Source organism: Aphelocoma coerulescens, unplaced genomic scaffold (genome assembly GCF_041296385.1).
Source record: "Aphelocoma coerulescens isolate FSJ_1873_10779 unplaced genomic scaffold, UR_Acoe_1.0 HiC_scaffold_88, whole genome shotgun sequence".
In the NCBI taxonomy this organism is placed as follows: Eukaryota; Metazoa; Chordata; class Aves; order Passeriformes; family Corvidae; genus Aphelocoma; species Aphelocoma coerulescens.
The window spans coordinates 465,441-474,745 of NW_027184072.1; positions in this window are offsets into that span (position 1 = coordinate 465,441).

Genomic DNA, 9,305 nt, shown 5'->3' on the forward strand with positions numbered 1-9,305 from the left:
TCTAAGGAGAGATTCACACGGTCTCTTTGTAAAGACACATCTATCTTACTCCTTTCACTCCCACACCTTCCTTGCGGTGGAACGGCTCTCCCCGGCACAGCACCTGGCACAAAACCCCCGTATACGCACACACACACCTGCACTTACCCTGCACTCCACTGCACACACACACACACACACCTCCCGCATACTAACACCCCCTCCACATCCCCACCATGCTACTTGCAGTGGCCCCGCCCCTGCCATCCCCACCGGCTGGCAGCACCCACTCCTCGCATGCTTCCCCATGCCTTGCATTTCCTTGCTGCCCCCTCTGTAGCCTTCCCTCAACCTGCCTTTTCTCCCCTGCCTTGCACTAACTTGCTCACCCATCCCCCACCTGACTTCCTTTCACATTCATCTAGGTCTGGCCTCACCTTTCCTTTTCCTTCTAGGACCCTCATTGCCTTGCCTCGCCTCGCAAAGCCACCACTTGCCTTGCCTTGCCCTTGAACCCCTCCCTTGCCTTGCATGACCTTGCTCACCCCTCCCCCACCTGGAATTCAACACCCCTTTTCAATGACATTTCTGGGCCTTGCCCTGCCCTTTCTGCTCCTCCGAGGAATCTCAAAGCTCTCAAGCATCTCCGGTGTTTCAGGATCCCATGAGAGGAAGACCAGGGGAGGACGCATGTTGCCACACTCATCTCTGTGGGCAGCCTTTGTCTGGGAGCAATCCTTGCATGTCTTGAACCTTGGAGGGGCAATTCACATTTTGCCCTTGAGCTCGGGGACCAGAAAGAGAGTTCTTTTGCATACAAGGGAAAGCAGGTAGCTCAAGTCTTTTAGGTACAGAGGAGAGATGACCCACGCGGGATAAAGGCCACACAGAGCACTTGGTCCTGGCCACTTTTGTGTACCAGCAGTCCTTGAATGTACTTCTCACCTGCCTTGCCTGGCCTTGCCTTGGCAACACAACAGTTGCCTTGCCTTGCCCTGCTAGCCCTCTGGAGCCTTGCATTCCTTTGCACGGCCATGCCCAGCACATGACCTGCCTACTGTTTTCCTCCAGGGCCTTGGCTTGCTGAGCCCTTCCTGTTTCTGCCTGGCCTTCCCATCAGTGGCCCTTCCTTCCTACAGCCAGCCTTGCCTCTAACTTCTGGACCTTCTCTTGTCTACCACTCCATTTGCTTTCCCCTCACTGCTCTGGCCTTGCCTACCTCTCCCTTGACTTGCCCACAATTGCCTGCACTCGGTTTGCAGCGCCTTGCCTGCATGGAAGGCAAGGGAAAGAGTGGTAGGCCGGGCAAAGCAAAGCCAGCAAGTTGTAGGCAGTGCGAGGCAAGGCAGACGTAGGCAAAGGAAGCAGAGCAAGGGTACCTTAAGAAGAACTAGACAAGGCAAGGCCAAGAGACTCGGAGTGCCTTTCCTTGGGAAGGCAAGGACATAGTGCCAGTGTTGCTGGAGCAGATGTTAAGGTACTGTGGGGAGGAATAGTCCAGCAAGACATTTCTCTTCTGGCCCCTGTGCGTGTGGGGGCAATTGTTGGACATATTCAATACTGGAGGCGGATCAGTCGCTGGATGTGTTGTATTTTGGAGGAGGGGATGCCGTTTCTTTGGAGATGGGCTTGTAGTTGCTCTCTTTGGCAAGGAAGGCAGGTTTGGATGTGCACATCAGGTACTCCTAGGGATTTTAAAGGCTTTTCCCAACAGGCAGAGCTCTCTCTGGGTTCGAGCTGTTGAGCTGTCAGTGGGAATGCAAAGGCCAAGCTCTTAAGCTATTTGTCCTGGTGCCTTCAGTGTGTGAGCAGTCCCTGGTGCCGTTGCCTTTGGATCCTGACTCTGGGAGAGGGAAGGCTTAGGATGGTACCTAGAGCTGAGAAGGAGAGTGCTGAGAACAGCGTGTGTGCTGCTAGTTTGAGGGGTGCAGGTGAAGTTGTAGGCAGCAAGATCTTCCTCAGCTGGCACTGTTTTGAGCCCTGTTTTTGCCAGATGGTTTCAAGTTGGTGGGCGGAATCTGCGAGAGGGAAAAGATTTGTATGGGCCAAAGAGGTGTGGTGTAAAGAAGAGTGTGCTCTTGGAAGGGGAAGATGAGGGCAACCTTTTTGTCCTGACACCGTTGATTTGAGTGCAGGGCCGTTTGCAAGTTGCCTCTGTCTGCCCTTGGGGTGGTTTCGAGCTGGGCCAGGTGCTTGGCCTTCTTTTGCAAGTCTGCAGCGCCGTCGTGTGGTTGTTTCCATGAGCGCTGACAGTGCCCGGCAAAAAGCGCTTGGCTGGCGCGGCCCCAGTCGTGTGGAAGCAGTTGGTGGAAGAGCTCCGCTGTGCATCCTGCCTCTTGGAGACATAAAAGGATGTAACCCTGCGCGTAGCGGGGAAGCAAGACGAATCTTTTCATTGTTGGCTGAGCAGTTTCTAAGCGGCAAAAGTAAAGGCAGTTTCAGCACGGCCTCTTTCTTTCAGAACCTTTTCTGTGCCATCATGAACATGCTCAACATGCCACTCGCACCCGCTGAACTGCATCAAAGGCCCTGGAGATAGGCGCTTTCCTTCAAGCTCTCTGTAGCATCGTACCCTCCACCTCTGGCGGTCCCAAAGCCCTTCCAAACATCCAGCAGCTGCACGCAGAGAACAAGTGCTAAAACAAGGCGTTGGCCTTCCTAGTCCTTTTAAAGTCTGTGAACTAGGCGAAACATTCCAGTGAGCAGCACTTTCCTTCGCAACTATATCTAGAGCATCATCACATTCTCTCCAAGTGGGTAAGTCCACCCTTGCAGCGCAGCGTTTGCAGCCACAGTTCGGACTGAGAGATAGGCCAGGTGAGAAAGCATTTCTTGACTATCCCTCTTCTCTGGAAGACTTGATACTCGCAGCGCAACCACGTCCACACACCTTCAGTGTGGCCAGGTTCAAGCAGCTAGAGCTCCCAGAGATGGGAGAGTCAGGAGAGAAGACGTTCCAAAAGTACCGTGTACTTACAGCAGCATTAAAACTGTGCACAGCAGTCTGCAGCACTGTAGACTGCGGCTTCTCCGACAGACGAGCCATCCCATTGTTGCCTCTCGCAGCCTGCTTGCTAGCTGCTCTCCTGAAGAAAAGAACTAGAAGAAAAAGCCAATGCTGGGCTGCACCTTCCCCTTGCCTTACGTAAAGCCACCTAAACTCCCCGCTGCACTCTCTACTTCCCCTCTCCTTGGAAGCGACCACTGTGTTTGCTGCATCTCGAAGCCTAAAGTTAAGCGCCAAAGTTTCCAAGGATGGTTGGAAGAAGGATAAGTAGTAGCACAAGGAAGTAGTTGTCGTTGAACTTCCTCCTTCTCAATGCTAACGTGAATTGGGCAGGCAGGCGAGTGCTAGCCACGCTCCTTTCTCAGTTTGTACGCTGCGGACACGAGTCCGGTGCTCTGCGCCTTCGTTCGGCCTCTTTAGTACCCATGTCGCTCTTTCATTCAGCCGGAGTCGAAGCGTCGTCTACTTCTCGCCCAGAGAGCACGGTGCCGGCAGCGAAATGCCCCAGCCGACTGCTTCTGCCGACACACGCCTGGTCTATGCACTTTCCCTCGCAGCGACATACAGCAGCACTTTCGGTCTTTCTTGTCGTCCAAATGGAAAGGGAAAGATTCTCTGCTATGTCCCGCCCAGAGAACAGTTTTAGGTCAACCAGCACGCCCAGAGCTTGCCCTCGACGCGTGGAAACTTGTGTTTGCACCACATTCAAGTGGTAGCCGTCTTTCCTTTACAGCCTGCAGAGCACCGTCAGACCGCCGTGCTCTCTGCACCTGCCTTCTCAGTTCTAAGTACCACCGCGCCCCTTACAGCCTTGCAGGAAGCAAAGACACCGATAGTCATCTCGCAGAGAAGAACGTGGAAGGACGAAAAGATGATCTTCCTTTCTCCTGCTTCTTGCCTGAATTGTGGTGCTGTATTGAAAGTCTTGGCTAGCGAAAAGCTCATCCAGCAAGTGCCTCATTCCTGACGCATCTCGCTGAGCGAGAGTTTCACGAAGAGTTTAGACTCTGGAAACAGCAAGAAAATGATTGTACGTCGAGCTGAGGAAAATCCGTGCACAGCACACTGCGGATGCGTGCAGTGTTCGCGCTGCAGAGCGCCAAAACGCAAAGCCATCGCTGGGCTTCAGTTTCGTCCAGACCGCAGAAGGCAAAGAACGAAGCAACTGGGCACCGCGTTAACGTACTCAGTGGACCGAATTTCAAATGTCCAGCCAAAAGCTGCTTCATAAGCAGATTCAGCTGAGAATGCTCTGGCTGCTTCACAAAGTAAGGCGCAGCCGTTTCCATTCATCACACTACCTGGCCAGAAGCAGTATCCTACACCTTCAATGCTGCAGCGTCCATGCAGCTGGAGCACACGCAGTAGGACGCGTCGAGATAGAAGGCGGTCTTCAAGTACCCCCCTCCTCCAAGCAGCCTTGAAACTGAGCACAACACACTGCGGCTCGGGAGCTTCCTTCTCAGATAGACGCGCCGTCACGTTATTCACTCTCGCAGCTCCGTTGCCCACTTGCAGCAGCTGCTACCAAAGCAAAATGCTCCAGAAGTAAAAAGCACTGCCGAGCTGCACTTTCCCTTGCCTCACGTAAAGCACCATAAACTGTCCGCTGTGCTCTGTATTTCCATTCTCCGCCGCATCTACCACTGTTATCTCTGCATCTCGAAGCATAAAGCTCGGCACAATTCCTCCCAGGGAAAGCTGGAAGAGAAATAGGTAGCAGCACAAGTAGCTGCAAGTGGAACTTTCTGTTTTAAAACGCTAACGTGAATCCGGAAACAAGCGAGTGACAGCCAGGCTTCCTCTTGCAGCCTGTGCGATGCACACACCAGCTCGGCCCTCTGCCCTCATTCTTTAATGCTCTTCGTACCATGTCGCGCTTTCATTCTGCCGGAGTCGAAGCGTCGTCTACTTCTCGCCCAGAGAGCACGGTGCCAGCGGAGAAAGGCTCCAGAAAAACGCTCCAGGCTGCTGATTCTTCCCAAACACACCAGGGCTATGCACTTTCCTTCGCAGCGCTAAGTAGCATCACATTCTGTTTGCGTTGGAGCCGGAATGTAAAGGGAAAGATTCTCGGTTACTTCTCACTCAGCGCCCAGTTTTAGGTCACCAAGCTTACCCGGAGCTTACCCGCGACGCGTGGAAATTGGTATTTGCACTACATTCAAGTGGTAGCTTTCTTTCCTTTAAGCCTGCAGAGCGCCGTCAGATCGCGGTGCTCTCTGCACCTGCCTTCTCCCTTCCAAGTACCACCGCGCACCTTACAGCCTTGCAGGAAGCAAAGACGTGGAGAGATGTCTCGCAGAGAAGATCGTGCAAAGACGAAAAGATGTTCTTCTTTGCTTTTCCTCGTCGCCCAGATTGTGGTGCTCTACTGAAAGCGTGGGCTAACGAATGGCTAATCTAGCATGTGCTTCCCTTCTAATGCATTTCGCTGAGCGAGAGCTGAGGAAAATCCTTGCACTGTACACTATGGATGCGTGCAGTAGACACGCAGAAGAGCGGCACAGCTCATAACCATCGCACACTCCAGCCCAGAGCTCTGGGGCTGCGTTCTTCTCAATTTCCGGCGCTGGACAGAACTGAGACATTGAGCTTTGGCTCTCTTTAGTGTGTGTACTGCACGCATCCAGAGCGCGCTGTGCACAGATTCTCCTCAGCGCTACGTGCAAGCACAGACTTTCTGCTTCGCAGAGCCCAACTGTCCGCCGAAGCTCTCGCTCAGAGAAATGTGTCAGGAGAGAAGCACTTGCTGGATTAGCCTTACACTGGCCAACAGTTCCAAAGAAGCACCATAGTCTTCTTGCGAGAAAGGATAATAAAACACATGTATTGTCCCAGCAAAGTTCTCTGTGCGAGCCGAAGCCGAGAATCTTTCCCTTAAGATTAAGACCACAACGCAGACAGCATTTTGTGCTACTTAAGGCTGAGAGGGATAGCCCAGGCGTGTTTCGGCAGAGGCAGAAGCCCGGAGCGTTTCTCTGCCGGCACCGTGCTCTCAGGCGAGAAGTAGACGACGCTTCGACTCCGGCAGAATGAAAAGCGCGACATGGTACGAAGAGCATACGAATGAGGGCGCAGAGCACCGAGCTGGTGTGCGCATCGCACAGGCTGCAAGAAGAAGCGTGGCTGCCGCTCGCTTCTTTGCGGATTCACGTTAGCAGTTGAAAACAAAAGTTCCACTTGCAGCTACTTGTGCTGCTACCTATTTCTCTTCCAGCTTTCCCTGGGAAGAATTGTGCCGAGCTTTATGCTTCGAGATGCAGAGATGACAGTGGTAGATGCGGCGGAGAAGGGAAATACAGAGTACAGCGGACAGTTTATGGTGCTTCACGTGCGGCAAGGCGAAAGTACAGCCCGGCAGTGCTTTTTACTTCTGGAGCATTTTGCTTTGGTAGCAGCTGCTGCAAGTGGGCAACGGAGCTGCGAGAGTGAATAACGTGACGGCACGTCTATCTGAGAAGGAAGCTCCCGAGCCGCAGTGTGTTGTGCTCAGTTTCAAGGCTGCTTGGAGAAGGGGGTACTTGAAGACCGCCTTCTATCTCGACGCGTCCTACTGCGTGTGCTCCAGCTGCATGGACTCTGCAGCATTGAAGGTGTAGGATACTGCTTCTGGCCAGGTAGTGTGATGAATGGAAACGGCTGCGCCTTACTTTGTGAAGCAGCCAGAGCATTCTCAGCTGAATCTGCTTATGAAGCAGCTTTTGGCTGGACATTTGAAATTCGGTCCACTGAGTACGTTAACGCGGTGCCCAGCTGCTTCGTTCTTCGCCTTCTGCCGTCTGGACAGAACTGAAGCCCAGCGATGGCTTTGAGTTTTGCCGCTCTTCAGCAAGTGTACTGCACGCATCCGCAGTGTGCTGTGCAAGGATTTTCCTCAGCTCTCCCTCAGCGAAATGCATCAGGTGAGAAACACTTGCTGGATTAGCCTTTCGCTGGCCATGGCTTTCAGTACAGCACCACAATCTGGGCGACGAGGAGGAGCAAAGAAGAACATCTTTTCGTCTTTGCACGTTCTTCTCTGCGAGACGACTATCCGCGTCATTGCTTCCTGCAAGGCTATATTCTGCGCAGTGGTACTTGAAAGGGAGAAGGCAGGTGCAGAGAGCACCGCGATCTGACGGCGCTCTGCAGGCTGTAAAGGAAAGAGGGCTGCCACTGGAATGTGTGCAAACACAAGTTTCCACGAGTCGCGGGCAAGCTCTGGGCGTGCTTGTTGACCTAAAACTGTTCTCTGTGCCCGACATTGCTGAGAATCTTTCCCTTTACATTTGGACGACAAGAAAAGACCGAAAGTGCTGCTGTATGTCGCTGCGAGAAAAGTGCATAGCCCTGGTGTGTTTCGGAAGGGCAGTCGGCTGGGGCATTTCTCTTCCGGCACCGTGCTCTCCGGGCGAGAAGTAGACGACGCTTCGACTCCGGCAGAATGAAAAGCGCGACATGGTACGAAGAGCATACGAATGAGGGCGCAGAGCACCGAGCTGGTGTGCGCATCGCACAGGCTGCAAGAAGAAGCGTGGCTGCCGCTCGCTTCTTTGCGGATTCACGTTAGCAGTTGAAAACAAAAGTTCCACTTGCAGCTACTTGTGCTGCTACCTATTTCTCTTCCAGCTTTCCCTGGGAAGAATTGTGCTGCGAGAGTGAATAACGTGACGGCACGTCTATCTGAGAAGGAAGCTCCCGAGCCGCAGTGTGTTGTGCTCAGTTTCAAGGCTGCTTGGAGGAGGGGGGTACTTGAAGAACGCCGTCTATCTGGACGCGTCCTACTGCGTGTGCTCCAGCTGCATGGACGCTGCAGCATTGAAGGTGTAAGAAACTTCTTCTGGCCTGAGAGTGTGATAGAGTGCAACGGCTACGCCTTACTTTGTGAACCATCCAGAGCATTCTCAGCTGAATCTGCTTGTGAAGCAGCTCTTGGCTGGACATTTGAAATTCGGTCCACTGAGTACGTTAACGCGGTGCCCAGCTGCTTCGTTCTTCGCCTTCTGCCGTCTGGACAGAACTGAAGCCCAGCGATGGCTTTGAGTTTTGCCGCTCTTCAGCATGTGTACTGCACGCATCCGCAGTGTGCTGTGCAAGGATTTTCCTCAGCTCTCCCTCAGCGAAATGCATCAGGTGAGAAACACTTGCTGGATTAGCCTTTCGCTGGCCATGGCTTTCAGTACAGCACCACAATCTGGGCGACGAGGAGGAGCAAAGAAGAACATCTTTTCGTCTTTGCACGTTCTTCTCTGCGAGACGACTATCCGCGTCATTGCTTCCTGCAAGGCTATATTCTGCGCAGTGGTACTTGAAAGGGAGAAGGCAGGTGCAGAGAGCACCGCGATCTGACGGCGCTCTGCAGGCTGTAAAGGAAAGAGGGCTGCCACTGGAATGTGTGCAAACACAAGTTTCCACGAGTCGCGGGCAAGCTCTGGGCGTGCTTGTTGACCTAAAACTGTTCTCTGTGCCCGACATTGCTGAGAATCTTTCCCTTTACATTTGGACGACAAGAAAAGACCGAAAGTGCTGCTGTATGTCGCTGCGAGAAAAGTGCATAGCCCTGGTGTGTTTCGGAAGGGCAGTCGGCTGGGGCATTTCTCTTCCGGCACCGTGCTCTCCGGGCGAGAAGTAGACGACGCTTCGACTCCGGCAGAATGAAAAGCGCGACATGGTACGAAGAGCATACGAATGAGGGCGCAGAGCACCGAGCTGGTGTGCGCATCGCCCAGGCTGCAAGAAGAAGCGTGGCTGCCGCTCGCTTCTTTGCGGATTCACGTTAGCAGTTGAAAACAAAAGTTCCACTTGCAGCTACTTGTGCTGCTACCTATTTCTCTTCCAGCTTTCCCTGGGAAGAATTGTGCCGAGCTTTATGCTTCGAGATGCAGAGATGACAGTGGTAGATGCAGCGGAGAAGGGAAATAAAGAGTGCAGCGGACAGTTTACAGTGCTTTACGTGAGGCAAAGGAAAAGGTTTGCTCAGCAGTGCTTTTTACTTCTGGAACATTTTGCTTTGGTAGCACCTGCTGCAAGTGGGCAACGGAGCTGCGAGAGTGAATAACGTGACGGCACGTCTATCTGAGAAGGAAGCTCCCGAGCCGCAGTGTGTTGTGCTCAGTTTCAAGGCTGCTTGGAGGAGGGGGGTACTTGAAGAACGCCGTCTATCTGGACGCGTCCTACTGCGTGTGCTCCAGCTGCATGGACGCTGCAGCATTGAAGGTGTAGGATACTGCTTCTGGCCAGGTAGTGTGATGAATGGAAACGGCTGCGCCTTACTTTGTGAAGCAGCCAGAGCATTCTCAGCTGAATCTGCTTATGAAGCAGCTTTTGGCTGGACATT